This window comes from Danio rerio, chromosome 17 (genome assembly GCF_052040795.2).
Source record: "Danio rerio strain M-AB ecotype USA chromosome 17, GRCz13ab, whole genome shotgun sequence".
Lineage (NCBI taxonomy): Eukaryota > Metazoa > Chordata > Actinopteri > Cypriniformes > Danionidae > Danio > Danio rerio.
Window position 1 is genome coordinate 55,390,238 of NC_141037.1, and position 27,443 is coordinate 55,417,680.

At 39.4% G+C, this 27,443-nt stretch overlaps 1 protein-coding gene, 2 long non-coding RNA genes and 1 pseudogene across 3 annotated transcripts in view; 1 reads left to right on the forward strand and 3 right to left on the reverse strand.

Moving 5' to 3' along the window:
• The window catches only part of LOC147840047 (uncharacterized), a 543,896-nt gene extending 540,602 nt beyond the window's left edge, over positions 1-3,294 (reverse strand). Inside the window, exons 1-2 of the long non-coding RNA XR_015513969.1 lie at positions 2,124-3,294; positions 375-2,053 (exon numbers count right to left, since the gene is read on the reverse strand). This is a non-coding gene — a long non-coding RNA (uncharacterized LOC147840047). The remainder of the gene's footprint in view (positions 1-374; positions 2,054-2,123) is intronic.
• The window catches only part of znf292a (zinc finger protein 292a), a 190,734-nt gene that overhangs the window by 119,929 nt on the left and 43,362 nt on the right, over positions 1-27,443 (reverse strand). The gene's annotated exons all lie outside the window — the stretch shown is intronic.
• Positions 7,376-26,906, forward strand: LOC147840051 (uncharacterized). The gene is made up of 5 exons (XR_015513970.1): positions 7,376-9,015; positions 9,209-10,182; positions 21,688-22,641; positions 22,836-23,695; positions 23,887-26,906. It is a non-coding gene; the product is annotated as an uncharacterized LOC147840051 (long non-coding RNA).
• LOC147840052 (uncharacterized) lies at positions 19,322-20,744 on the reverse strand (annotated as a pseudogene).

Genomic DNA, 27,443 nt, shown 5'->3' on the forward strand with positions numbered 1-27,443 from the left:
AAAGAAGTGAACGAGTTTAAGTATCTTGGCATAACTCTAGACATTAATTTAAAATTTGATAGTCATGTTAAAAATTTAAGTAAGAAAGTTAAGCGAAGTCTAAACTGTTTTCGTTTTATTAGAAGGTTTTTAACATATCACACTGCAAAAATTATACATGCACACATTAGCCCCTTTCACACATACAGACCTTTCTGGAAAATTGCCAGCAATTTTCCGGAAAGGTTGTATGTGTGAACAGGTCCTTTTTGAAAATACTGGTAAATTCGTTCTGGCTATTTTCCGGAAAGAGAAGTTGCAACATTACCGGCAATTTACCGGAATGCTGCGCTGTGTGAATGCAGATGGAATATTGCCGTAATAAGCGCGTGCACGTCTAGAACGTGCTGACGTGAGACGTCTGCTTTAGCCAATCACAACAGTCAGACGCATTTACGTCCGCGCGGTTTGTGAGGATAAAAGCCTTTGAATATTTTTCCAGACACATTTAGCTGCTAGAAGTTAGTCAGATCACGTTTATATGTTCTTTTTAATGCCAACTGTGTAAATAATCATCGATGAGATGCTTATGATAAGCCGTTGTTTGTTTACCTTCAAGCTTTGCGTGTGCTTGTGAAACAGCCTGTGAGCGCCTGCACACGCACATATTATGAACATCTCGACATGCGAAAGTGATCCTGCGAAAGTTGTTCACAATATTGATCATCCACAGAGTTTTTAATTTAGTCAAATGTTTGCAAATACAAGCGCAGCCGTTTAAAGCTCATTTGTGGTGAATGATGTCAGAATTTACCGGTATTTTGGAATGGATGTGTGAATGCTCTTTTCCGGAAAATTTCCGTAACGTCCTCGCCTGTGTGAACAGCGCTTTTTTCAATATACCGGTAAAGTCTTTCCGGAAATTTTCCAGATATTTACCGGTATCACTGTGTAAAAGGGGCTAATGATATTCTTTCACTTGACGTATTGCATTACATCTTGGTCACAAGCCTCTTTGACTACATTGAAGCCTAATGACTCAATATATAAACAAGCAGTTAAAATTATGGACTTAAAGCTTACAGTATGTGATGGCATCATTGTGATGTTTTATGTAAACATAACCTGTTTAATTTTGATAGTTTTATTCAATTTAGTTATCTTAAATGGGTTTTTAAATGTTCAAATAATCATGTTCCAATCCTGTTTTCTCAGCTAATCAATCGGCATCAAACCTCCCACAGAGTTACACAAGCAACGGCTAACGGTGACTGTCTAGTGCCAAAGTGTAAGACCTCGTTTGGTCAATCTGTCTTTTCTGTAAAGGGAGCCAAACTGTGGAATGATTTACCGGTTAGCTTAAAATCAGAAAGTAATCTAAATATTTTTAGTAGTGCTCTTAAAAAGTGGTTAAAAAACAAAACAGCAGTGTTTGCACAAATAGTCTACTGTTAGTTGGTTGGATCATGTCGCCTTTGCTTTTGCCTGCAGTCATTTTATGTAAAGAATTGTAATGTTTTGTATGTTTTATTATATTTCTATTTTGTCAATTTTAAGCCTCCTATGTGGACAGGTATTGAAAATTTGCAAGTTTGCTAAAACACTTAAATGCATTTGGTTGTCCAGTGTAATTGTGATGTCCATGTCAAATAAATAAAATAAAAAAAGTAAAAGTTTGCAGTAATTTTGCCAATTTTTAACACTTTTTTTCAACATTCATGCTCATGTGTTTAAGAATGAGAAGGTATAGACCAATAAATAACAGCATTAGCAATAGTAGCTAATGCATGCAAACTCCACACACCATTTAATCCGTTTGTTTTCTTAGAAGCTCTGCGGTAACTTAGCTCCTATACAGGCAGATGCCCTAATGTTCTCATGACACGACTGAAATGTTCCCTCCATCAGAAAACAAAGGTTATCTTAACCAGAATGTTTTAGATTTTCCTGACTTGACCAACCAGCTCGGCAAAAACCAACCCAGTGATTTATAGAGTCTTTTAATAACATTAACATAATGGATTTCGGTAGTTTTAAGATGGAAAAGACAAATGACTTGCTATTGTATCTGACACTGCCCTTTTTCGTACACATTTGTTTCCAACAGATGGAAAAGACAAATGACTTGCTATTGTATCTGACACTGCCCTTTTTCGTACACATTTGTTCCCAACATGTGGCCCAAAACAAGGGTTCGGAGGGATAAGATGTGGACTTAAATGCAGGATTAAGATGAGACATTAATTACAAAATTAAAATAAAAGAACAAAAATAGGCTGAGGGGGAACACAGTGACACATTTTTCTTATTATACAATTATAGACGAAGTACCAGTTTGTAAACATTCAGGATGCGCGCAGCGAGGTTGCAGAAAAAAACTGGGAGCATTAGCATTTACAGCGAGGGAATGACATGCGATGTGGTACAGAGTTGGTTGTTATACTGGTTACATATTATATATTAGTTGCATCAGTGGTTCTCAACCAGTGGGGTGCGGACACTCTTGCAGCGGGGGTGGGTTGTGAGGGGTAATGGCGCGAGTAGGCTACAGGATAGGTGAAAAAAACAGATTTTTTGGGGTGGATTTTTTAACTTTGTTTGGATTCATCAGCATACCTGTCAACAAAGAGCAACAATGTAACAAACTGAATTGATTCACAGGTCTGAAAGCACCCTCAGTCTCTTTGAGCCAGGTTGAGATAGAATCCTTAAGCCTGGTTTATACTTCTGCGTCAAGTGACCGGCGTAACCCACGGCGCATGCAACGCCCGTAGCCGTGCATTTATACTTCTGCGCGCTGTCTCTGTTGGTCTGCATTAACACTTCCGAAACACTAGTTGGCAGTGAGGGGTAAATGTTCCTCTGTGTCGAGTTTCTTCGCTGTTGTTTTGCTTTTCCTGAACACTTCCTGGATGTACAAGTGGCTCAAACTCGCTCATTTTGAGGCAGGAACCGGCGGACGTGCAACAACTTTAACTATGAGGTAAACACAAAACAAAACTTTCCTTCACAGGATTCCACACTTGTAAACAATCGCTCCATTGGGCTCATGCCATTCGCATGGCTCTCGGTCCTGCCCAGACTCATCAGCGCTACCAAGCCGACCAATCACAGAGCTTGCGCTACGTGTTGTTGCGACGTGTAGTTAAATTTTTTGAGAGGTGCACGTCAGTGACGTCGACGGCCACGGCGAAGGGCTGTGCGTCAACGCCGTAGCATACGCCGGCGTTTGACGCAGAAGTGGAAGACACTGTCAGTAAGAGCAGGGAACAAGGGGACATAAATTACTTTGTCCGTCCTACACCTTCTGATTTACAAACATTTTTAGATCACCACACACAGCAGAATACCAGAAATCCAGTTGTGCTGAAAGTATTAATCTATAAGGATGAAACCAGCAGGAAATGGCTCACATATTGTAAGAGACATCATGCATTGTTTTGTTTGTATGGTGTTTGGGAAGACTGATAACAACAGCACATTCATTACCTGAATGTCAGATTGGAGACATGTTCACCAGAGCATAGAGGAGCATGAAAAAAGCATTGCACACCATATGTGTGCTGAAGTTTTTCCCCCCTAAGATGTTCGAATGCAGATATTAGCAGCATCTTTGCTAGTAGACAGATGTCTGAACAAGTAAGAAATAGACGGTATCGGAGCGTGTTGTGGATGTAGCTTGGGATGGCAGGGCTGAGCTATACTGTAGGTATATTGAGAATGAGGCAGAATATACACTCAATGACTATCGTAGACCACGGGAACTTTATGAAACTCATATTTTTATTAGGAAAATAGGATGTCTGCCTAAAAGGGCTTCTTGATGATTGCATAAAAAAGCAAGAGCAGGAGGCTACACCAGCCCAGTGGAACAAGTGGTAGAGGGTCACTTATCTGCTCTCCAAAACCACAGTGAACTCAGTAATTGATATCATTGGTCACCCAATTCAAGAGTGTATTTCCGAAGATATCCAGAAAGCTGGCATGTTCTCGGTTCAGCTAGACACTACACAAGACATAACATCTCAGGATTGGTGCTCAGTAATTAAAGGTATGTAACTGAGTCTGTCCACAAAAGACTTCTCACTGTAGTGAAATGTCAGGCATCCACTGGATTACATCCAGTACAGGCCAGACCTGCTCTCAGAAGTCTTTGAGAGGCTAAAACAAGAACATGGGCATTGGGAATGCAACAGATGGGTCATCCAATACGCAGGGCCAGCACAAAGATTTTTCAGCACTAATGAATTCCCAGTCTCCTACTCATGTGCATGTGTTGTGCTACCCAGGTGAAAAAAAAGTGCACTAAAATATGTAAAAGTGCACTTCCACAATGCACTTAAAGTGCTCTATTTTGGCTACTAATGTTGTACTTAATGTACTAAGAGTTAATCTTTAGAACTATTTAAAGTAAACTTTAGATGAACTGAGTGTACTTGACTGTGATATTTGGACACACCATCAAGTTGAACTAAAATATACCTTTAATATACTACTTTAATATTTAAAAAATATATATTTATACCACTTTTAATACAACACTGACCATTTATTATTGCAGTTTTATAACACTTATAAATTATTAATAATATAACAATTATACAATCCCAAAATAAAAAGACTTACACTAAATTACATTAAGTGCACTTTGGAATGTAGTTAAATTGCTCTATTTTCTGTGACTAATGTTGTACTTCATGTATTAATAGTTATTCTTTAGGACTATTTGAAGTAAACTTTAGATGAACTAAGTGTACTTGACTGCTATTTTGACAGAACATTAGGTTGAACTAAAATATACCTTTAATATACAACCTTAATATTTTAAAAAGAGATGTTTTCTGCCACTTTTAATTCAACATGAAGGAAAAAAATTGTACATTTTAGTTGGAAGTTTGTAGGTTGTAATTTTTTTTCAATATTTTGCTTGAAGTTAATTGTATTATCTTTCAATTTCTGAATATGTTTGGTGACTAAAATATTATTTCAATAAATATATCAATTTTGTATATTGTTTTTCTGTGGGTTCACCCCCCGAGGTAGTTGGCTTCACGTTTTTCTTGGTAATAAAAAGACAAATAAAGAGACCCGACACAAAAGGGTTATTAAAAGTGAATTTTACTTGTCAGGTGTTTTTTAATGTTGCGGCCTTGACTCTAGACAAGTGTCGTAAAAGCAACACAACCAAATTGTCAGAAATGAACCGTAAATATCTATTACATACCAAACTGCTTATATTATTTCACTATCTGTACACCAATATAAGTAGTGAATGTGTGTGTCCATGGATTTATATATAAAAAAAAAACACAAAAACAACATAAAATCTTTACTTAACTTTAACACACAAACAACAAAACTGTTTCCAATGGTTTTTACTATGAGAAAATAATTCAAGTTAAATGTATTACCCAAAAGCATGGCTCTTCTATTTGTGCAGATTTCTTCTGCCATTTTTTTTTCTCTGCACAGATGCATCGAATATTGGGTGGGATTATGTTGATACTTGCTGTGATTTCAGGAAATTGCTGAACTATCCGCTTGGCCATCAGGAACTTTACTAATATAAAATTTAAGTGCAGTATATTTAATGTATGCGTGTAAACCAATATTATGTTACCTGCATTACAAAAACACCACAGCTGGTGCCATCTGCCTGAAACGAATGGCTGATTCGGCCAGGCTGCCATTTCATTTCCACCCAGTCCTCTTTGAGAGGACTGTTTTCCAGAGGTTGTGCATCTCGACCTTTTCCAGGGAGAGTTAGCAAGTAGTACAGGATTCCTTTTGCCTGATTTGGGATTTTGGCCACCAGTTGCATCCAGGTAAAGAGTGACTGGACATTTACTTTTTAAATGCTCTACAAGAATGCTGATACCTGTTGTGGTGTACATGGGGACTGGGCACTGAGGTGTTGAATGTATCCAGGTGTTTTGTGAAAATTAGTGTCTTGTCTCCTTTAGCATTGTTTGTGTGAGGCGCATCTCCATCAGGATACCAAGAACCAAGAACCTTTAAAAATTTCTATTCAGGCATTTGCTCATGTTTCCAGCCATAAGTTCCCCTTTTGAGGTTGAGTGCATTTTCTTTTGGTAAAAATATTCACTTGGTCCATGAATTAAACATTTAGCAATCCTACCTCTCTTTATATGAGCTGCTGCCTTTGATTTTTTTCTGTTACTTTGAGCTTAATTTTACCGTTTTTAGTAACCCAAAATCTCACCTGTTTGTCTGTAGAAGCTGTTTTTTTTTCTTCAGCTAGAAGCAGTATTTAGCGTTGACATTTTTCATGTGTTTGATTGGGTGATGGTTCCATATTTGGAAGGCCTAATTTCCCATCGAGAGACATTTCTGTGTGATTGAAGTTGTGTCCGCATTTGGCATACTCTAGTCCACAAGCAGCTACAGTCCCTGACGACACTGCACACACAAAACTGAGGATACTAGAAAAGTTTTGTTTCCATGTCAATTTTGGCACAGTCTATCAAGAATGGTCCTCTTTCAAGGAGCAAGTGGTTTTTGGGCCATTTAAGGTAACTTAAAAATGTGACATTTTCACATAACATTATCATGGACACTACACTGTTACTGATATTACCTCAAAGCTTTCAGAACAAGGCAAAGCCCTCCATCCTAGCTGAATTATCCTCAAAATATGAATAATTTATTGTCTTTTAAATAAATTTTAAACAAAGTTTACATTTATTCTTATGTTTTTCTTAGGTTTTGTGGTGATCTTACTACTGTTTTTATTAGGGTGGGTATAAATTCTTACATATTAGGTTGTTCCTATCACCATTGTATATTGTTTCACCAATGTTGTTTTGGTTGAATGTCCTGTACACAACTCTACTGCCCTGACGGTCCCAGTCAGCAGGGTAAACTGTGAGAGGGACTTCTCAACCATGAACAAGGCAATTTAAGCTAAATTTTAACAGTTAATGTATTTTCAGGTCAAGACAAACAATTGCAATTGGCTGCATAGAGACCATCTTGCAGCCTGCACGCAGATCTCAATAAATGGCCCAGACATTTCTGACTTTCCAAACCAATATGGAAATGGTGCTTTCCTTAACCCACACAGACATTTTTAAATTATTAGATTTTTTTGTTTTTGTCCTGATGTAGCACGAAGGAATTGTCAATATCTCTTAGAGTCTGCACAAGCTGGACCTAAGTGATGTCTATTTTGTGAAATACATATGCAACCTTCCTGGTCCCTGTTTCTATAGATAGTTTCTGTAATTGTCCTAAGTGTCCAAGTCAAGAATCATTTAATGGTATATTTACAAAAAAAAAATCTAATAAATTTTTATTTTTATTCTCTCATATTAAGTTTTAGCTTTAAATAAAGCTAAAGCAACCTCATCTTGGTCACCGGATCTTTAATTAGCTTAATTTCAGACATGACCCGTTTCCCAAATATTTCATCAACATATTTGCCAGCATCTAGAAGTGTTTCAGACACTTTTTTTTAAGTTCACTTTTTCCACTTCAGGCTCATCTTCTGATTTATCTCTTGACTTATGTTTGGCTTTGAAATTTGTATTTACATTTATTTTACAACATCAGAACTCTGGAGTGATTATGAGGAATTGGGGAAAGTGGAGTTGATGAACTGAGTGCTTGGTAATTACTTTGCTCAGCCTTGGCTGCTTGATGTAAATTGCTTTATTCTGCACGAGTACATGTATTTTGAATAGTTTTAGACCAGACGCAACGGAGGGATGTCCCACCAGGCCCTCTAAATTGTCAAACACTTCAATCTCCTCCACGGTCAGATCAGGGTCCTCAGCATTGGTATAATACGTTGAGGCAGAACTAAGAGGTCGCTGCTGGTCAGGCTGTCCAGCACCAACTCGCTGCCAGAGTCCTGCCTGGAGCAAGGTACCCTGGTTAGCGACTTGTTGGCCCTGTCCTGGCTGCTGTCCTGCATCGCCAGGCTGACCACCGTCAGGGGGTCACTCTGCTCCGGGGTCCGGACCGGGTCCAGCGTTGGGTCTTGCTCCACCAGCTGCCCCTGCTTCGCCTCCACCTCCCCAGTCGTCATCATCATCATCGCCGTCAGAACTGGAGGTTGACTCCTCCGCATTGCCGGCTCTGGGATGACCTGGCCTGCGTCGGCGTCGCGGTCTAGGTGGTGCTTGATCGGGATGTCCCTCCATGTTTGCAAGTCCACCCAAGTTAGCTGGGTAAATTGCCGCTTGATCGGTTATAGCAGCTTGCATTCGGATTTCATCATCTGTCATGGGCCAGTCGATGTCTAAAGCCTCACGTCCTCTAGCCGCCACATATGTTGTGATCAGCCGATTCCACACATCCGTCCGAATACGGTGCTCCTGGAAAACTTGGTATCTACACAATGCTGAATCTCCCAGGGCAATGAGTAATTGGCCACAGAAAGCTGCTAGATGTCGGAACTGGCTAGCGCGTAAATGAGATAGGTCCCTCCTATACCCATAATAGGGATTATTTCCAACTCGACGTATCACACGACCGGCATTGTCCCATTGCTCAGGGCACATCCGTTGGATCAACACCCATGGGAAAGACGGGTTCTCATGGATTCCGCAAGCTATTACGTCCAGTGAAGTCAGGCCTGATCCTGCGGCCTCAGCTAACACGACTCGCACTCTGAGTGCATGCTGAGGTGTGTACTCTAGCCATCTCCGCACAATACCTGGCATAGCCCGGTCATCTACATATTGGCCAAAGTTTGCCCATGTCAGGTGAATGTCCCCGGATGTGAGTGCCTCACCCGCAAACGGCATCGTAGGGTTCAACTCAGTTACAACGCGGGGGACTTTAGCCGCGGATATATTCCCTCTTACGGAGAAAGAGACGACAGTCAAGATAATCGCACCCACAGCCACATCACGAGCTCTATGTCCCTGCAACATCGCTGAAATGATGTGCAGGAATCGAAGCTTCCCAGCCAGGGTGATTCCGACAATCCAGTCCTCACGCTGGGTGTCCTACAAATCAGACCCTCTAGGGGCATTGTCACCTGCTCTACGTATGAGCTCTAAGCCATCAGTGAACATCACGAACAACACCACAGCCACATCACGAGCTCTATGTCCCTGCAACATCGCTGAAATGATGTGCAGGAATCGAGGCTTCCCAGCCAGGGTGATTCCGACAATCCAGTCCTCACGCTGGGCGTCTTACAAATCAGACCCTCTAGGGGCATTGTCACCTGCTCTACGTATGAGCTGTAAGCCATTAGTGAACCAAAAGGCATCACGTAGGGCTTGCACATTATCCAGTACGAAGTCCAGTTCGTGTCTGGCCTCATCAGTTGGCATCACCATATTGTCTGAAAGCTGTGGAACCATTGTTTCTAGAATGAGCTGCTGCTTTCTCAGATCCGCACGATTAAAGCGCAGATAACACACAAAACTGGCCGTGGTTAGCTCATGTACATTCAACCTGATGTTCATCATATTGTCACGAATGAAGGGGCCATATTTAATGCTCGCAGAATTGATCTCAACCTCCTGTTGGCTCCGCCTATTGCGTCAAACACTTCAGCGTTATCTGCTGGACCAATCTCAATACGGTTCGGCTGAGGAGGTGTCAAGGGATCATGATGTTGATCATCCCAGGCTGTTCTGATATACCCGGCTCGTGGCAGTCATGCACGTAAGTCAGCCATTATATCTAACATTCGGTCGGTGAACTCGTCACTTGTATCTTTCCAATTGCGCGGGCGTCTGGGCGCACCGTCACGTGGTGGACTGGCTGATCGAGCGCCAGACGGGCCGGAGTCCTGTCTGCCATGTGATCGCTGCTGCGTCATCGTTGATATGAGGTAGTTTCAAGTTCGTTATTCTCTCAAGGAAAGTGAATAAAGAGACTTGAAATATATTAACTGGTTGTTCTCCCACGGTAAAGCTTTCCTGTGTGCCCGCGCTCAGTCGCGTGGTGTGGAGAAGCAGAGGTCATTTTCGCTCGCATTTAATCTTGCATTTACAATCTCTTTGCGATCACAATCATCACATTTTTGATGTTAAAATGCTGCTAAGGGGTTCTGTCATATTGTGTATCCGTGTGATCAGTGTATTTTACTCTAAAATGCGTGTTTTTTTGTGGTTTATTTGGGGTTTCGTTTGCACATGTGTTTTTCTTGCAGGGATGAGGGAGTAGTTTTCCGGTGTTATATTGTGTATTCCCTGTGCCTCACAACTCTGTTTAAGGTATGTTATTTTGGTTAAATACTTGTTTTTTAGTGAATCCAAATATTTGAATTAGTTTAAACTAGAATAATTATGTCATTTAGTTGTATTGTGGCAGATTTTCACATCTGTTAATGCAGACGGAAGTTTTACAGTGTCAGTGATTCAATATCTAAATATTAATGCAATTTATAGTAAATGTAACTGTATAATGCGTCTGCTTCAAGTTCATTATACATTATGTAATTTATGTGATTTTTATTTTAAATTTATATTTAAATGTAAAAAAAAAAAAAGAAAAGAAAATTTTTCTCGGTGGGCCCGCGCTGAGTCGCATGGTGTACGCAGGTGGAGAAGCAGAGGAATGAGAGAGTAGTTTTCCGGTGTTATAATGTGTACTCACTGTGCCTCACTAGTCTGTTTAAGGCAGGGGTCTCAAACTCAAATTACCTGGGGGCTGCAGGAGGCAAAGTCTGGGTGAGGCTGGGCCGCATAAGGGATTTCACAAAAAAAAGTCCTCAAATGTCATTATTAACAGTTTTAATTATTTCTTCTGAACATGAAGTGTCCTGAACATTAATAGAACATTGAGTGAAGATTATGAACAGTTCTTCTGAACATGGCATCTTTTGCCTACTTCTTGCTGCCAGAGACTTGACAGCGCTTCTTCTCACAAATCTGAACCACATTTGGCTTTAGAGCGGCAGCAGTTGAGACCCTCAGTATGGCTTGAAGATGATCATCATTAAGTCTAGACCTGTACTTTGACTTATTGAAGTCCTAGGGAAAAAAGTGGGGGAACTCACTCAAAACTTCCATTCCCTCACCAAAAAAAGGCGTATATATGTATAAATAAAACACCCCCACCCCACTCCAGTCTGTATCTACCTATAATATCAACACAATCTCACGGCAATTCGTAACTTTTTCATTTAGTGGCTAATTCATATGAATTCGTACGATCTAATTCGTACAATTTAGTACGATTTGCTTATCCCCCAATGACGGTTGGGGTTAGGTGCCACGCCTCCTTTTAAAAATCGTACCATTTCGTACGACTGAACTCGTACGAATTATAGCCACTAAACTGGCAAAACATAAAATACTTACGTTTTCTCGTGAGATCAGGCTGATAATATATATAAGATGCAGGGCAGGCACGTGCACACATAGGGCTCAACCTGTGCAGAGCACATGCCCTTTTTAGTCTTGCATAGAAAGTGCCCTTCCAAAATGATCAAAAGTGCCCCCGCGACGCGACACACCCTCGGTCCCACCCTTCAGTAGGCGCGCGATAACACCGCTCTTGAGTACGCGCGCAACAACACAGCTGATCAGAACGAGCGCGACAACGCGCATTGAGTGACAAGCGCGCTGTGTACGGATAGAATCAGCGGAGCGGGGAGCGCTCTCTCTCCCCGCTCAGCTGATTCTGTCTGAGTACAGCGGTCGGCGCGGGCCACAAAATATTGCACTGAGGGCCGCAAATGGCCCGCGGGCCGCAAGTTTGAGACCCCTGGTTTAAGGAATAAAATCAGCATTTCCTTCACCTCATCGGTGTGTGATCGTGTTTTTGTGGTGTCTGAGAGGGATATAGATTTGAGATCTGCTACATGTACACACACACACACACACACACACAGTTTCTTTCTCACTGTGTTTGTGTGTCTTTTAGAATTGATTTAGGTAGATGTGCATGACATTTAACCTGCAAGAGATGCTTTTAGAGTAAACATTAAACCGCATGTAAACAATACGTAAATTTAAACAAAACTTTCTGTAGGTCTAAAGATGCCTTCATATGTATGCTGCTTATGTAAAAACAGTTGGAAACACTTTGTTGCTATTGTGAATAAGAACACATTTATTGTGCATTTTACCCCCGGTAAAATTGTCAAATGTTGATTGATTCGCGGTGAAAAAAAGGTTGAGGACCACTGCCCTAGCAGAGCAAAAATGGAAAAATTTGAAATTCGTCCTCCACAAAAGACAGTCTCACTGATTCACCTTGCAGCAATGCCCCCTAATTGGTAAAGCATAACAAATAACATGCAAGTATTAAATTGTAATAGTCTGTATTATATTTCCGTTAATACACAAGTGTGAATACTGAAATTTTTGTTACTGAATTTCAAATAGGCCAAATTTAAAGCTCAAAGGCTTACGTTTTGCAGGTACAAATGGCCTACTAATGTCTTTCTTTTATATTTTACATTAGCCTATTACTTGTGCATTGTTACGAATTAAATAAAAATCCTTAATCAAAAAGAGATTTAACCAAAACGTAACAAAATAACAGGGATTAAAAATTAAATCCCTGGTGCTCCCGCGCTCTCTCCCCAAAATATATACCAAAAAACACAACCAAACCAGAGGACTATGTCAGGAGAGTGATGTGGGCAGTGGCAACAAACATTGCATGAAGCCACTTCTGTCTAAAGGGTGAAGAAAATATACTTTTCATGTCTGCTTGCATTACATTTTTACCTCTTTATGCTAATGTTCTAATAGAAAATATTCATAGAAATAGTATCTTTCATAACTGCTTGCAGGATGTGGGAGAGCAGTACGCTGCACTTTTGGCAGAGGTCTGGCCACAGGTTTATGATGAACCAGCCCATAGCATAAGAGATAAAGTGACAGTGTTACTGAAACTCTTAAGGAAAAGTCGCTGCACTTGTCTATACGTGTATGTGTCTGTGCTGGATTGGGCAAGCTTGCCTGAAAACTGGTAAGAAGACAGTTGCCATTGAAGGGAAAAATCGAAGGAAGACCTGAAGAGAGAACAACGATAAATATGGGTTGCTAGGCTTTGGAGAGCAGCTGTGGAACACCCCTAGTGTAAGACTCATGCTGCGTTCATTCCAGACGTGGACGAAAAGTCAAGTGATTTACATGTTAAGTCAATGCAAAGACTCGAATAGACAGATGACGCGCAAATCGCTCAAGTTGGAAAATGTGAACTTTAGCAGACATTCGCGCCATGATAACCATCAGGAGCTAATTATGACATAGTGCTTGTTGTTGGTGTCCTGGGGGAAACTCCTCTTGCCGACACGGAACAACAGTTCATCAAACTGGGCTCGGCTTAGTCGGAAGCTCCACTGAAAGCTTCAATCATGCAGGTATAGTTTCTGTAGGTGCACCTTTGAATGGATCTAGTGGAGTGCAGACACGGCTCCAAACAAATGGACGCTGTTTTTATCGGCTATCCTAAAGCACAGATATTCTCTCCATAAAATCCATATTAGCCATTTAGCAACGAAGCTAGAGTCACTGGGCCGACCAAAGCCCTTGAAGAAGATTTCTATTCTCTCAGTGTGAAGTATTTTCTAAGTGTAAAGCAGTTACTTTTCTCTTCTCAAAATGTATGCAGCAAACATGCCAGCCTGTGTTAAAAATACAGTGATATGTCTGTGTAAGATGAGTATGCCTGCACAGGAGCAACACTAGGAGAAGGCTGAGTGACTGATTGTGTAGAATAACTGAATATGTAAAGCACTGATCATATATGTTAAATACTTGTATGAAGCTATATGAGTCAGAACTTAGAATGAGTAACATATTATCAAGTGATTATGCTATCATGACAATGTATGTAAACACTTAGTCCTTTTGCATAAGTTGCATCTATGGAGAGAGAACTTTGGATAACTTTGGCAAGCTGGCTGAGAGTCAAGAATAGCAGGACCACCAAGAGTAAAAATCTATTCTAAAATGGTTAAGAGTTAAAACAAGACACCTAGGGGTGTGGAAAATAACCTGTATTAAGATTGTAAAAAATACAGAGACTTCAGAAGGAGCAGGAGGAGAATGCTATGAGGTCTGCTCTGCTCTTTCTCTGCTTTGTTATGGAGAATAAAGTCTATTTTCTGATATTCAAAACCTCCAGTCTGATAATTTCTAATTGATAAGAAGTCGAATTACGACACCCTGCCGATGACACGAATTTGTGTGTATTGTGAATTGAATCTGACGTGCAAATGAAGCAAGTAAAAGTGTTCACGTGTCTATTAGCACGATTAATTTGCATGTTCTGTGTCTGGTGTGAACAGCATCAGATTGAGGGTTTAGCTTCAGAGCTCTGTAATGCTTTATCCATTTGATTTATTCAAATTGATCTTCAAATTTATTTGAAGCCTTTGACTAAGTATTGAACTTGTGGGACTAGGGGATAGTCCAGGGCTCAAAATTTACTTTTTTATTTGGTAGCACTAGTGGTCCCAACTTGGGAGCACCAGCAAAGCACCCCAACTACAAATTGTAAATTACCAGTTTTGTTTTTTTATTATTCGGAGAAGGGGAAGAAAGCTAAATCAAAACTAACAAAAACAATCAACAACAAAATTAACAAAGTTTACACATCCTGTGGCCAGAATTTGAAATTTGGTCTTCTGGCTCTCTGTCCCTCCTCCATCCATCTCTTCACTGAGGGTGAGGCATCAAACACCTCCAAAGAAGGACCATCAACGCTCATTTGAATTAGATCTTCTACTGTGTTGGGGTGTAATGAAGATCTAGCATCCGACTTTATAAGCTTTCAGACAGAGAACCCTCCTCACACTGCGCTGTGAGGACACGAGAAGAGCTAACATAATCCTAACAAGATGAAGGCTGTTCTGAAATAAAAAAATTATTTTGTTGTCAGTGTGAAAGTAATTAAAACAGTGTAAAATAGACTGATCAGGAAAAAAAACTGTGACATTTATTTACCTAGCCTACCTGTAAATTTGTGCAATAGGGTTCCTTGGTCAGAAAGATTTCCCATCAACTGTGATAGCTCTTGACTTTGACAGACATGAGTTTTCATGTTGAAACTCATCCACAGCAAGCTGGCTCCTTTACAAGAGAGACCGCAGCAGCACTGGGATGAGAAAAAAAGAACAGATGAGGCTTTACACATTTAAGTCATATTACAGAAAGCTTGTGCAGAAGTGGAAAGAGTCTGGAGCTTAGGAGTTGTCCCAGTTTCACAATTGCTGGAAATTTGAAGAGAAGCCACTACACTAATTCCTGTCCCTGATGTGAGTCCGGATAACACAGCCCCTGGAATGTTCATGGATGCAGGGTACCAGGATTCAATAGTACACTCTACTGAAAAAACCAGCCTAGGCTGGTTGGCTGGTTTATCTGGTCGACCAGGCTGGTTTTAGAGGGGTTTCGGCCATTTACAGGCTGGTTTCCAGCCATTTCCAGCCTGGTCTTAGCTGGTCAGGCTGGGAGATGACCAGCTAAAACCAGCTTGACCAGCCTAGCCAGGCTGGGAGCCCAGCCAAAACCAGCTATGTCCAGCTTAAACCAGGCTGGTCAAGCTGGTTTTAGCTGGTCATTTTTCAGCCTGACCAGCTAAGACCAGGCTGGAAATGGCTGGAAACCAGCCTGGAAATGGCCAAAACCTCTCAAAAACCAGCCAACCAGCCTAGGATGGTTTAAGCTGGATTTTTCAGCAGGGCACCTAAAGCCAGGTGCCAAAAATGCGATGTCCATCTACGCTTCACTATCCACCAACAACTGCAGTCTGAGGTTTCAAACTGAATAATAAACCGTTTATGTCTGATGTTTGTTTAATTAAAACTTGTTGATGTTGTTGTTAAAATTAAACTTTTTCTAATGTGGTCTCCGACCAGAGTGGTATTTAATTGAAACGTCAAAGCGAGCAACATATTTACAAACAGCAGAGAAGGTATCTTTGTCTGGCAATCTTGTCTACATCTGCAGAATACCTCTCACGACAGTGACTACTTAGCAACTTGTCCTTGAGAAATCTTATCTCTGCCATGAAGTGCTCAGATTTTATCTCAAGCTGATTTATTTTTCTTTTCTGATGGCAGCCTCTCTTCAGTTGTGCTCCTACCTGGTTGTTCCTTAACTTTGTCGGTGGGGGGGGTGGAGGGTCCTCTTCTTCGTCTCTATCAGCTGCACGCAGTGTAGCACTTTCCTGCTCTTAATCCATGAAAAGTTGAATGGTTTTATTCACTATGTTTTCCTCAGGCAGAAAGTATTGTTCAATTGGTAGTTCAATTGAAAGATCACTTGGAGCTGGAAATAATACAGGGACCTTATTTATCCCTGAAGGAAAATGGCAACTACAGATCCGGGAATAGGCACTGAGCTTCCTGCCTGCTCGTCTACTGGAAAATACAAAATATGCAGTATTAGTTTCATGTAAGAAAAATTTTGCAATCTCTCTTCAAAAATGACTGCAGTCGTTTTTCCTATTAAGGCACAATATTTGCAATTTAAATAACATATTTCATTAAATTCTTTACCTGTAGAAGCCTGTAGAAGAATCAGCTCATCAGAGGCCTTTGGGGTCCTTGCAGTGGTTTTATTTAGCAGAAAAAAACTGTACATGGCATTGACCTGGTTGGCATTTTTTTACTATTGGGTGTAGTGGTTTTTCGACCCTTGAACAAACCATATTTAATACGTTTTGAAGAATAATCCAGGTGGGCTCTGCTCATGTAAACTGGATTTATGCTTAAATTATGCTACTTGAGGGCTGCTACTGTACTGCTTTTTGTTTTCCAGTATTAAAGTGGCAGTTCACCTATCATTTACTCACCCTTTGCTTGCTCAAAACCTCTTCGAATTGTATTCATCCGTTGAACACCAAATATGTTATTTTAAAAGATGTTGGAAACCTGTAACATTCACATCCATAGTATTTGTTTTTCACACAATAGACATAAAAAGTTTCTAACATTTTTCAAAATATCTTGAGTATTTTGTGTTGAACAGAAGAAAAAAAACTCAAAAGTATGGAACCACTTAAAGGAGCGTATAGTTATTTATTTTAGGTGAACTATTCCTTTAAAGTGATCCACTTAAAAAGGTCAGACAGAAGTAATTACATAAACTGTAATGCTGGCTGATTTGAGAAATGCAAACCTTGTCATGCTGTGGTCCACTGAATTTCCTGGTGCAGGTTCTGCGTCAAGTGACCGGCGAAAACAACGGTGCATGCAATGCGCGTAGCTGTGCACTTATACTTCTGGGCGCTGTCTATGTTGGTCTGCATTAATACTTCCAAAACGCTAATTGGCAGTGAGGTGTTAATGTGTCTCTGTGTCGAGTTTCTTTGCTGGTGTTTTGCTTTTCCTGAATACTTCCTGAATGTACAAGTGGCTCAAACTCCGGCAGACGTGCAACAACTTTAACTATGAGGTAAACACAAAACAAAACTTTCCATCAGGAGCTCCTTTACGGGACTCCACACTTGTAAACAATCGCTCCACTGGGCTCGTGTAGCTCTCGGTCCCACCCAGACTCATCAACGCTTCCAAGCCGACCAATCACAGAACTTGTGCTACACGTCGATGTGATGTGTAATTACATTTTTTGAGAGGTGCACGTCAGCGACGCAGACAGCCACGGAGTAGGGCTATACGTCAACGCCATAGCAGAAGTATAAATCAGCAGTAAGGGTCCGCTGCACTCTTGCAGTCTGGACCCTGCTGACCTGGGGCCTCATGTATCAACGCTGCGTACGCACAAAAACTTTGCGTACGCCAGGTTTCACGCTCAGAATCGCTCACGTTTGGATTTACTAACAATGAACTGAACGTGGGAATGTGCGCAGCTTCACGGCAGCTTTCTGGCAGGCGTACGCACATTTTTTGTGCGTGTCTGTTTTATTTCCATTGGCGACTCCTAGAGGCAGTTGTGTTAAATTCCTCTCTACAAAGTGTCTGAGCCTTGCAATGGCAGCTGTATGAGACTGGTTCAGCAGGTATATAAGGTTTCCATACCATACATTTGACCAGCTAAACATTAAAGCACAATTTGCAGCAGTCCCCTGTTTTCCCAATGTAATCTGAGCGATCTACCGCACGCACATTGCTATAAAGACACTATCTAAAGATGAATTTGCATACGTGAATCAGAAACATTTCCATTCAATAAATGTGCAAATAAAATATGATGCTTATTGATATAAACTTATTGATGATTCCTACTTGTCTTTCTCGTGATAAATAGTTGGCAAAATCTGATATGTAGCGGGGAAAAAACAAAAATGAGTTCATCAGACGCTGGATTCGAGCTGAGTTCATGCTCGAACGTATCAATTCATGATCACATTCGTCTTACGAGTAGCGCCACTGAGACTGTTAAGCGTCCTGCAACATTTTACAGATATAAACCACACTATTTCTTTTGTTAATGCACTCAGTGCGTCGTTCAGACCCAACTGTGTTAACCGCATCAGCTAAACTCTCCCACTCTATTTTTTTCTTTTGTTGTTAATTCCGGAGAACAAACTTGCAAATAACACCGCTTTTCTCCGTTCTACCTCCGAAAGCAGCACCTCCAATTCACATTCTGTTCAAAGTTTCTCTTTCTGCTTGCTTTTGCCATTGCTTTTTCGTTGGGTTTTCCATTAGCATAGTCATTAGCATATTCATACGGGGGAGGAGGCAGGGAGGGGTTTTGTGCTCGTGCATGTTGCGGTCAGTTTTACGTTCATTCAGATGTACAAAAGAATATGCGTGAGACTCGGCGTACGCAGTGTTTCATACATCTGAATTTTTTTCTGCGTACACACATTTACAGCTTTGTGCGTACGCAATGTTTTAGTAAGATTTCCACGCAAGTCTTCGTACATGAGGCCCCTGCTCTCTCTAAACCTTCATCTGCAGAAATAAATAGAAACTCTATATTGTTTCGAATCAAAACTAAATAAGTACAATGCAACTAACTTATTCATCCCTGGTGGTGAAGTTCCTAGAGTGTTATGTAAGAGAAACATGCCTGGCCGCATTCTGCAACTCAGCCTGCGTTGAACAGAAAAAAACAATAAATCTAAGGTCTAAAATAGCTCGTGTATACACTGTACTGCATGTATATGGCATAAAAGCTGTATATATAAGGTGACCAAACTATTAGAAATTAACTGTCATATATTATTGTTTTACACCTAAAAAAACAGTCAGTGTTAACTGGGTTCGTGAAGCAAACAGATCTAATTAAAGTCAGATCTAATTAATAGCAAACCATCCGTGAATCTCTGGCATACTGTTTTCAACATACTATGGTTTGGGACGGTTCACTACAGAACAGATTTTAAGTTGGTGTCATTGTTTTAAATTGTTATCTGTACCTTCAATTAACTTTTTTAAATAATTAAATTTACAGTGTTAATTCATTCATTTGAACAAACAGATTTAATACTCACTTTTTCTTGAGGATGTCAGAGGTATAAAAGTAAAAGTGTGTTTTTCCAAGCTGAAATGCTTTAGCAAAAATCTGTTGTGTAGATAGTGTTGCAGAATGTGTTCTTCATATCTTCCCTGCAATGATATATACATTTTTGAATGAATATACGTGGCCGATGGTGCTGATTTATTTTCTGGAGGATCTTGTCTTTAACAATGCTAAACCAGTTTTCTGCATGATAATTAGTATCATGCGCTTTCTGTTTGCTACTGTCATCTTTGACTGATTCTTTGTCGTTGTATTTTTAAGGTCACCCAATAAAATTCCTGACCTAATAAAAAAATTGGCATGTACTGTAGCCATTCATCAGAACATGCAGTATTTCTGGGCAGTGATGTTTGTCTTTGTTTCCTCCTCGAGTCTTTCTACAGACTTGACAGCCTCAAGAACATTGGCAAACTCTTTTGTAAATGGTGACCTGGTCAATATTGTGTTTGCATCTCAAGGAATGTCATCCACTGTGATCTTCCCATTGAAATTTTCTTCAGCAATCTTAACTCCACAGATGTGGTCATGGAGTTCTTGAAGACTCTGACTGACCATTTTAGTTTATGAGATTGGCCAAAAGACATTGCACATGTTCTTGAAAATGTCTAATATTCTTTTCAGACTTGTTGAGTTAATTTTGTCTCCCTTAAGCCTTTGTGTTAAGTTTTTCGGCCAATAGCTCCATGGACAGCTTTGATTATATGCATGTTATTTTTCCAAAGTCTGGTATGGTTAGATTTCCTTTAATCAGGTTGTAACTTTCTGCCAGGTAAGTGCCTATGTCATGCTTGTTACATGACAACAGAACACCCTGGATCAGTGCCCAGCTATAATCGGTCTCAACCTGGTTTACACAGTATGTTTTTGCACCTTTGTAATATTTGATGCAACCAAAATCCGGTGTCAGGTGTTGTGTGATCATTAGTCACCATTTCAGAAACAGGGAAAGAAGTCCTTACCTTGTCCTGGTATGCAGATGCTGTAGTACAGGACTTTTTTGGTTGATTTGGAATGGCACTCACAAAAGTCGCATCCGAGTGCAATGTTACTGGACCTTTTCTAAGATGCTGAATTAGAATGGCAAATCCCTTCTCTGTATAGAGCTGCTATCCAGAGGATCCATCTGAAGGTGCTGTAAATATCTAGGAAAGTAACGATATGACAGATCTGTTTCTTTCATTAATTTTTGTGTCAGCATCAATTCCAGCATGACATCATTATGGAGTCTCTGGCTTTTATTTATTTCACAAGAGATACTTTAGTAACATTATTAGTGAGACTTCTTGTTATGTTCTCTGCCATCAATTTGGACACTGCTATTTGACTGAGGGTTTTGTAATAAATATTACTAGCTCCTTTATTTACTTCATGACGGAATCTCATCTTCCCTTTTTGATTTTATGTCTCAGTTTTTCCTAACTATAAAGCTATTACAAAAATAAAATGTAATTTTGGTCACGCAATTCCCTAACCGGTGGGAGGTTGTGAAAAATGTTGAGTATCGCACAAGTTTTTTGTCTTAGTTTCTCGGCTGTAAAAAGCTAATACAAAAATAAGGTTAATTTTGGTCATGCAATACCATAATGGCCCGTTTCCACTGAGTGGTACAGTATGGGTCACAATCATCAGGCTTGCGTTTCCACTGCCAAAAGGGTACAAATGGTTTTGATTTGCGTGGTGTACAACGAAGTTTCAGTCAACGTCATTCTCGCACAAGGAAAGGTCAAAGCTGTACAAGTCGTTCACATCACATGAGAAGCATTTCTCACAAAACAGATGCTTTATACACATAAGTACTTGTGTATAAATGTTTATTACTAACCTTTTTTATGGACATGACTTGATTATAACTGCAGATCAATGATAGTACAAAATAGCCTACTATAACATCTGCATTTATATAAAATAAATAAATGCAATATATATGAACAAATACCCTTACAATCTTTTTCCGGCCTCTGCTTTGTTTTTCGCGTCACTTTCATGTTCGTTTCTGAAAGAATCGGATGTCAGAAGCACGCCGACCGATCACAAGCTCTCTGGAGAAAGTGAAACTACTCACGTTTAAAGACAACCTTGTAAACGACAACAAGTTTATATTCTTGCCTTTGTGGCTGTTCATCTAGAAGACGACAAGGTTTGTTATAGATGAATTACCATGTTTGTAAACATTTAGAATGCGCGCGCAGCGAGGTTGCAGAAAAAACAGGAGCGCTAGCATTTACAGCGAGGGAATGACATTAGATGCGGTATAGTTTGTTGTATTCAAGATAAGTTATATTGATTACATATTATATTACATAATGCTTTCAGCGTATTATAACAGTGATAAGCACAGTTATTCTGGATAATTAACATTTAAGTTAGCGGCATTTGTCTGACAAGTCCATTTATGATCGCACTCTCCCAATGGATATTGGATAAGACGAAATGACCAAGCATCCAGCCCCAAATATACATCTATCTCATTGAAACTCCAAGTGTTTTTACAAAAGAGATGTTAAAGGCCTACAAGTCTTTGGATGCCAACAATTTGTTCTGTGTGGTCATGTGCAAGAAATAATGTTACCAGATTCAAAACTATGAATTGCTATAAACAAACATTATATTAGATTGATTTGCATTTTGGTTTTATTCAGCACAATAAAAGAACAACTGAAAGGAAATTGTTTCTTTATTAATAAACAGATCCGTAATGTTTTATAATAACTACATTCTATAAATCATTTCTTTAAGCATTAGCAAATAATAGCTAGTTTATCATTTAAGCATTAATTGTTCATTAATAGACGTTAGTAAACAAGCTTAGCATTTGTATCTATATTTATATACATAATTTTAATGCTTAACAAATGACGAACTAACGACTTGCTAATGTTTAAATGATTCCTAGTGTGTACATATTATAGTGTTAGCATCAAACATGTCACCAAAGGCAAAAAATCAAAAGGGACTGGTAGAAGTTACTGCTGATAAGTGTTGCAGTGTGAACTGAAAAGCAATCCTTAAACTTTCCCAAAACCTAAAGATCCCTGTAACGCAATGAACATTAGTTCTTTGAATTCTTCTTCTGTCAACCCTCTTGGCAGGTAGAGAGTCAGGGCACAAGTTGAAGCGTATGGAATTCTTCTGGTTGGCGGTTCTTGAGGATAGAAATCAATTATGCATTTTTGTTGAAATCCCATTGGAGGGACCGAATCTGCAGCATCACTATGTGGTTTTCTGATCCAACAAGAGTAACAGTGTGGAAGGATGACATGTCAACTGACAAACTTGGCAGGTAAGTGACAACTAACTGACTTTCTTGTGTTTCTTATTGTAATTAACTTGATTAGTTTAAAAAGGCAACAATAATTTTCCATTGACAATGTATGTAATTGTTATTTTGGATACATTACATGAATAGTGTTGACATGCCAATTGTATTTTAATGCATTAAAAAGACAACAATAACCATTTACAAAAAACTTCTAGGTTTCTTGCCAAAATTTGTACTTGACCGACGACATGATCACAGGGATTTTTGACACCAAGGGATCATTATGAAGTACTGTATATAGAGACAAGTCCAGAAGCTCTAGTAGCAGTCAATGGTTCTCATTTTTACATAAATCATCCTCATCTATTGCTTCCCCGTCCAAGCCAGTGCTGCACCTCCAGGGGTGAGCATGTCCCATTCTTTTCATACATTAATAATAACACTATCTTAAATGTTTCCAAACAAATGAAGCACTGTTAGGATTCTGCCACTTCAGTTTTGTCAATTCTTGTTTTATTGGCAGAGTCCAGACATTAGTCCTGTCTTTTCTTGTATGTTGTGCTCCGCTAGAGCTTTCTCGGGTCAAGCACTATTTTTCTGTTCATGTCTGTCTCTGTTTTTTTGTACAAGGGCCGTCTTGGCTATGCTCGGGCTGCGAGCATGAGGACTTGTGCTGGAGTTTGTGTTTGTTCTGTCTACAGCATGCTGTTTCATTCTCAGCCTTTCAGTCTAGTTGATTTCAGTTGCCGCTGGGATGGAACATGCATATTGCATGTGTGAATGCATGATGTTTTTTATTTATCGTGTGCTTGTCGTCAATGATTCTCCTGTGTTCAAGCTCCAGTGCTGCCCTGTCTTGGAAGACCAGTCTAGTTTGTTTGTTCGTTTTGTTAATGTATTTCCTCTTGTATTTTTTGTTAATGTATTTTCTGCCTCTTCCTCCATCTCTGCACTAAACACCTGCCTAAGCTTTTTTCTTTTCTGCCCTCTTTCATCAGCTCGACCTCTATTGTACATGCTTTTCAGCGCTTTACCAGCTGCAACGCCACCCCATGCCCCACGCCTCCCCACGAAGGTAAGTTATTCCTCATTTTACGTCTTAACTTTGGTAAACATACCAGTCTGCATTTAAGTTTCCAATACATGCAATAGTGGCGGTACATAGGAGACTTTAATTTATGTATCCATTGCATTTATAAATATGCATGTACCCATAAGAAATGTACTCAAATATCAGTTAACTTGCTTGTTTTTATTTACACTAAGATGGTGCAGGAACATCCACTGGCACACACTCGGAGTTCGCCCCTCCTGACGAGGACCCAGTGTCTCCGGCATTTCCAGCGCTACCCTCAGTGCTGAGGCCTGTCCGTCAGGCCGTGTCTTGGAGCATGCTGTTCTGGAGTCACAACAGCAAATTGTTAAGGCCATCAGAGAAATTAACAGTCACCTGAAAAATATAACTGATGCACTCACAGACATAAGCCAGTCATTAAAGGAATTGGTCAAAAAAAAACCTAGTCTCTGATTACCTTTTACATTGAATGGCTTGTTGGTCGGGTTGTATACACAGCACTTAAACTGACATTCTTATTAAAGTGGCACACATTTAGCAAGGTGGGTTTTATGGCACGAGGATCAAGCTTTAAAGGGATGAGCAGAGCAGTTTAATAAGCTAATTGGACTGGAATGGACAATCCACGTGTCATCAAATACACTAAAAACACTATACCAGAAAAAATTGGAATAGTGCACAAATACTACCTCAAGCAGAAGACATCAGCAAGCTTCAAAAGCATTTAAAGTGTCTTGAGGAGGTGAACAAACAAGCAGTTATTGACCATTTATCCAAAAGCTCATGTTACGATCTCTCCCAAGTCACTATTTCTCAGCTAATCTTGTTTAATCTGCATCGTGAAGGTGAGGTCTCTAGAATGGAGATCAAAACATCTGCAGAGAAACCAAATCAACATACAGGATAATATTTTGGAGAGCCTATCACCGTTTGAGAAGAAACTGGGTGAGAATTTCCCCAGAATTGAAGAGGACGGAGGGGTCGGAAAGCTCCAATATCGTTACCAGCAAATGTAAAAGAATCTGTGGAACTTCTACCTGGGATTTTTCAAGGTAATCCTTACATATTTGTTGTAGGGCTAAACATCAAGAGAACATCACTTTTACTAAGTTGAGAAAACATGTGGCTTCTCAACTTAAAAACACATGAACTTGACCAGCTTGCCACATTTATGGGACATGACATTGATGTTCATAGGGTGTTTTACAGACTCCCTGAAGTAATGTCGCAAAAGTCAGCAGAATTTGCCTCGCAAAGTGGAATAAGCAAACATAAATGGTGCAATATAAATATAAACATATTCAGACTTTACTCCATTAAGAGCAAATGCATGACTGTACTCCTTTTTATAGCAAGCTTATTAGCCAATAGAGTGAGTGCACTTTTAGGTTCCCCAATCAGTACTCTTCAAACCACCCGCAGGTTACACCCACAATAAACAAATGAGAGCATGGGCTGATAATTGTGTCTCCCAGAGCTATCATATAAACTTTTTTTTTAAAGGTAATTTAAAGGCCTGTACTTGTGAATAAATAGCATCTGCATTTTAACATCATTTTAATTAAAAACACAACATGATTATTCAGAATCCTGGAAGGTTATCAGTAGTAGCAGTAATTATCAATGTGTCAGGGTAAAAAAGGTTGATTCATCACATAAAAAAATATCTATTGTCTTATAACACACACACACACACACACACAGTATACAATTAAAGATATCTTTTTTTTTTTTCGTAGTCGTGTCAAATAAGATGGTTCTCCACACCCACCGTTCCCATGTGCATGTCTGCTTCTCCTTTATCAGGACAGATAAACAGCAGTCGGTGATAGAGATAGACATGAAGCAGAAATACAACTCAGTCAAAAATACTACCAAGTTTATTTGATGTGGAGTTTATTTAAGCTTTTCTGCAACAATGAGTCAGTCCAAAACTAACAAAAATGTTCTGGGATCATCTAGTCTGACCAGCAGTGGGCCGCAAAAACAACAGCTAGACCCAGAGAAAGTCGATGCACTTACTGATTTGTATGAAATCTTTATTTTTTTCTTTTAGCCATTTCTCCAAGCTTTAATACCTCAAAATTTAAAAAGCATTTTTACCCTATTATTCACACATTTTCATTACAGAGAGCAGGACAGAGACAGGCTGCATGGGTAAGCAGTATCTTCATAATATCGTGGAATTAACATAAATGATCAACAAATGAATCAGTCTTGACAGCCTTAAAAATAAATACTAAAGAAAAATACTACAAACTATAAAATACTGTTCATAAAAATACCCAAATAACAGACAAATCCAAATGCCCAACACAAGCGAGCTGCACACCAGACAGCTCAGCTCGATGATCTATTATGTCTCAGACACAGCCTGAAGTCTCATTTGGCAACTTGATAGCAACCGTCTTTTTAAAGAAGCATAAACGATAATGAAAAAAATCTAGAGGGTGCTGCAGCTGATGTTTTTTGTGTCATAGAGTAAAACGTGAAAGTATCTTGAGTTTGTGTTAGCCATGAACCTTATTTAAGCGATTTTACTCAAATCCTATTCAATATACCCAATGACTTTGGGATGAGGGAACCAGAACTGCTAAAATACTAACTCGCTTTTAGGTTTTTGCATACAAATTAACGTCGTAGTTCCTCCACTTTAATCTTAAACGTTTTGAAATGTTTAAAATTAGGGTTTAAAAAGTGTATTTCTAGTTATAACTAAATATACACTGTTAAAATACAAATGTAGCATGTTAAAAGAACAATATAGTTAAATTTTAGTGTCTCAAAACAGCACAGTTGAGATGGTCTTAAGTTTATCTTAACATATACTTAATGTTATTTTTTGGTACGATAATTACAAACTTAGTGTGTGAAATTTGAGCACTTTTAGTACATTACTGAAAAGTGTACTAGGTATACTTAAATAAAGTTATTTTAGTGTACTTTTTTTAGGTAAGTAAAAAAGAAAACCAAATCAGGCAGAGAAACACACAGGAATAAAACATCACGTAGCATGAGAAACAAATCAGCAAGAGACAAGAGCACATTAGGAGAATAAAAAGAGCAGAGAAAGACCAAAATGAGGATGACAGGTGAGGCAAATTAACAAAATGAACAGTTAACAAGATGGGCAGGGTCTGGCTAATAGATAGATGAGCACATGACCATGTGCTAACGGGAAACAACGCACACATTCAAAACGAAAACATTCAAAATTAAAAAACAATATACACATATACTACACCAAGGACTATTAGCAGCTGAGAGTTAGTAAATTTATTTATTTTTTGGTGCAGTCATAATCTGGTGCAGTCAATTTCCTGACAGATAGCCTATATAACATTCGGTTAAACACATTGACTAAAAGGTGAAACATTAATGTATAAACATCTACATTAAAAGACATACTATAGAACTTCCTTCACAGTCTCCACAGTTAAGTGGCAACAACTGCAGGGATATTTTTTGCCACGCTTCATACAGTTTGTCAGTGGCATCTTTTAGATCAATGGCAGGGGTTCAGTTGACAGTAAAGGAACGGAGTAGACGACGTTCTTCCCGCCATTAGCTCCATGCGTGTAATGATTGTTGTTGTATCGTACAAATGTCAGGGTTTGGTTCGAAAAAGATGGGGTGAGGATCCAAATGCAGTATGTCTAGGACTTTTAATAAATAAAAAAAGGAACAAAAACAACTTAACATTGTGGGGGGAAAATAGTAATAGACAAAGTCTTGACTTGATTCAATT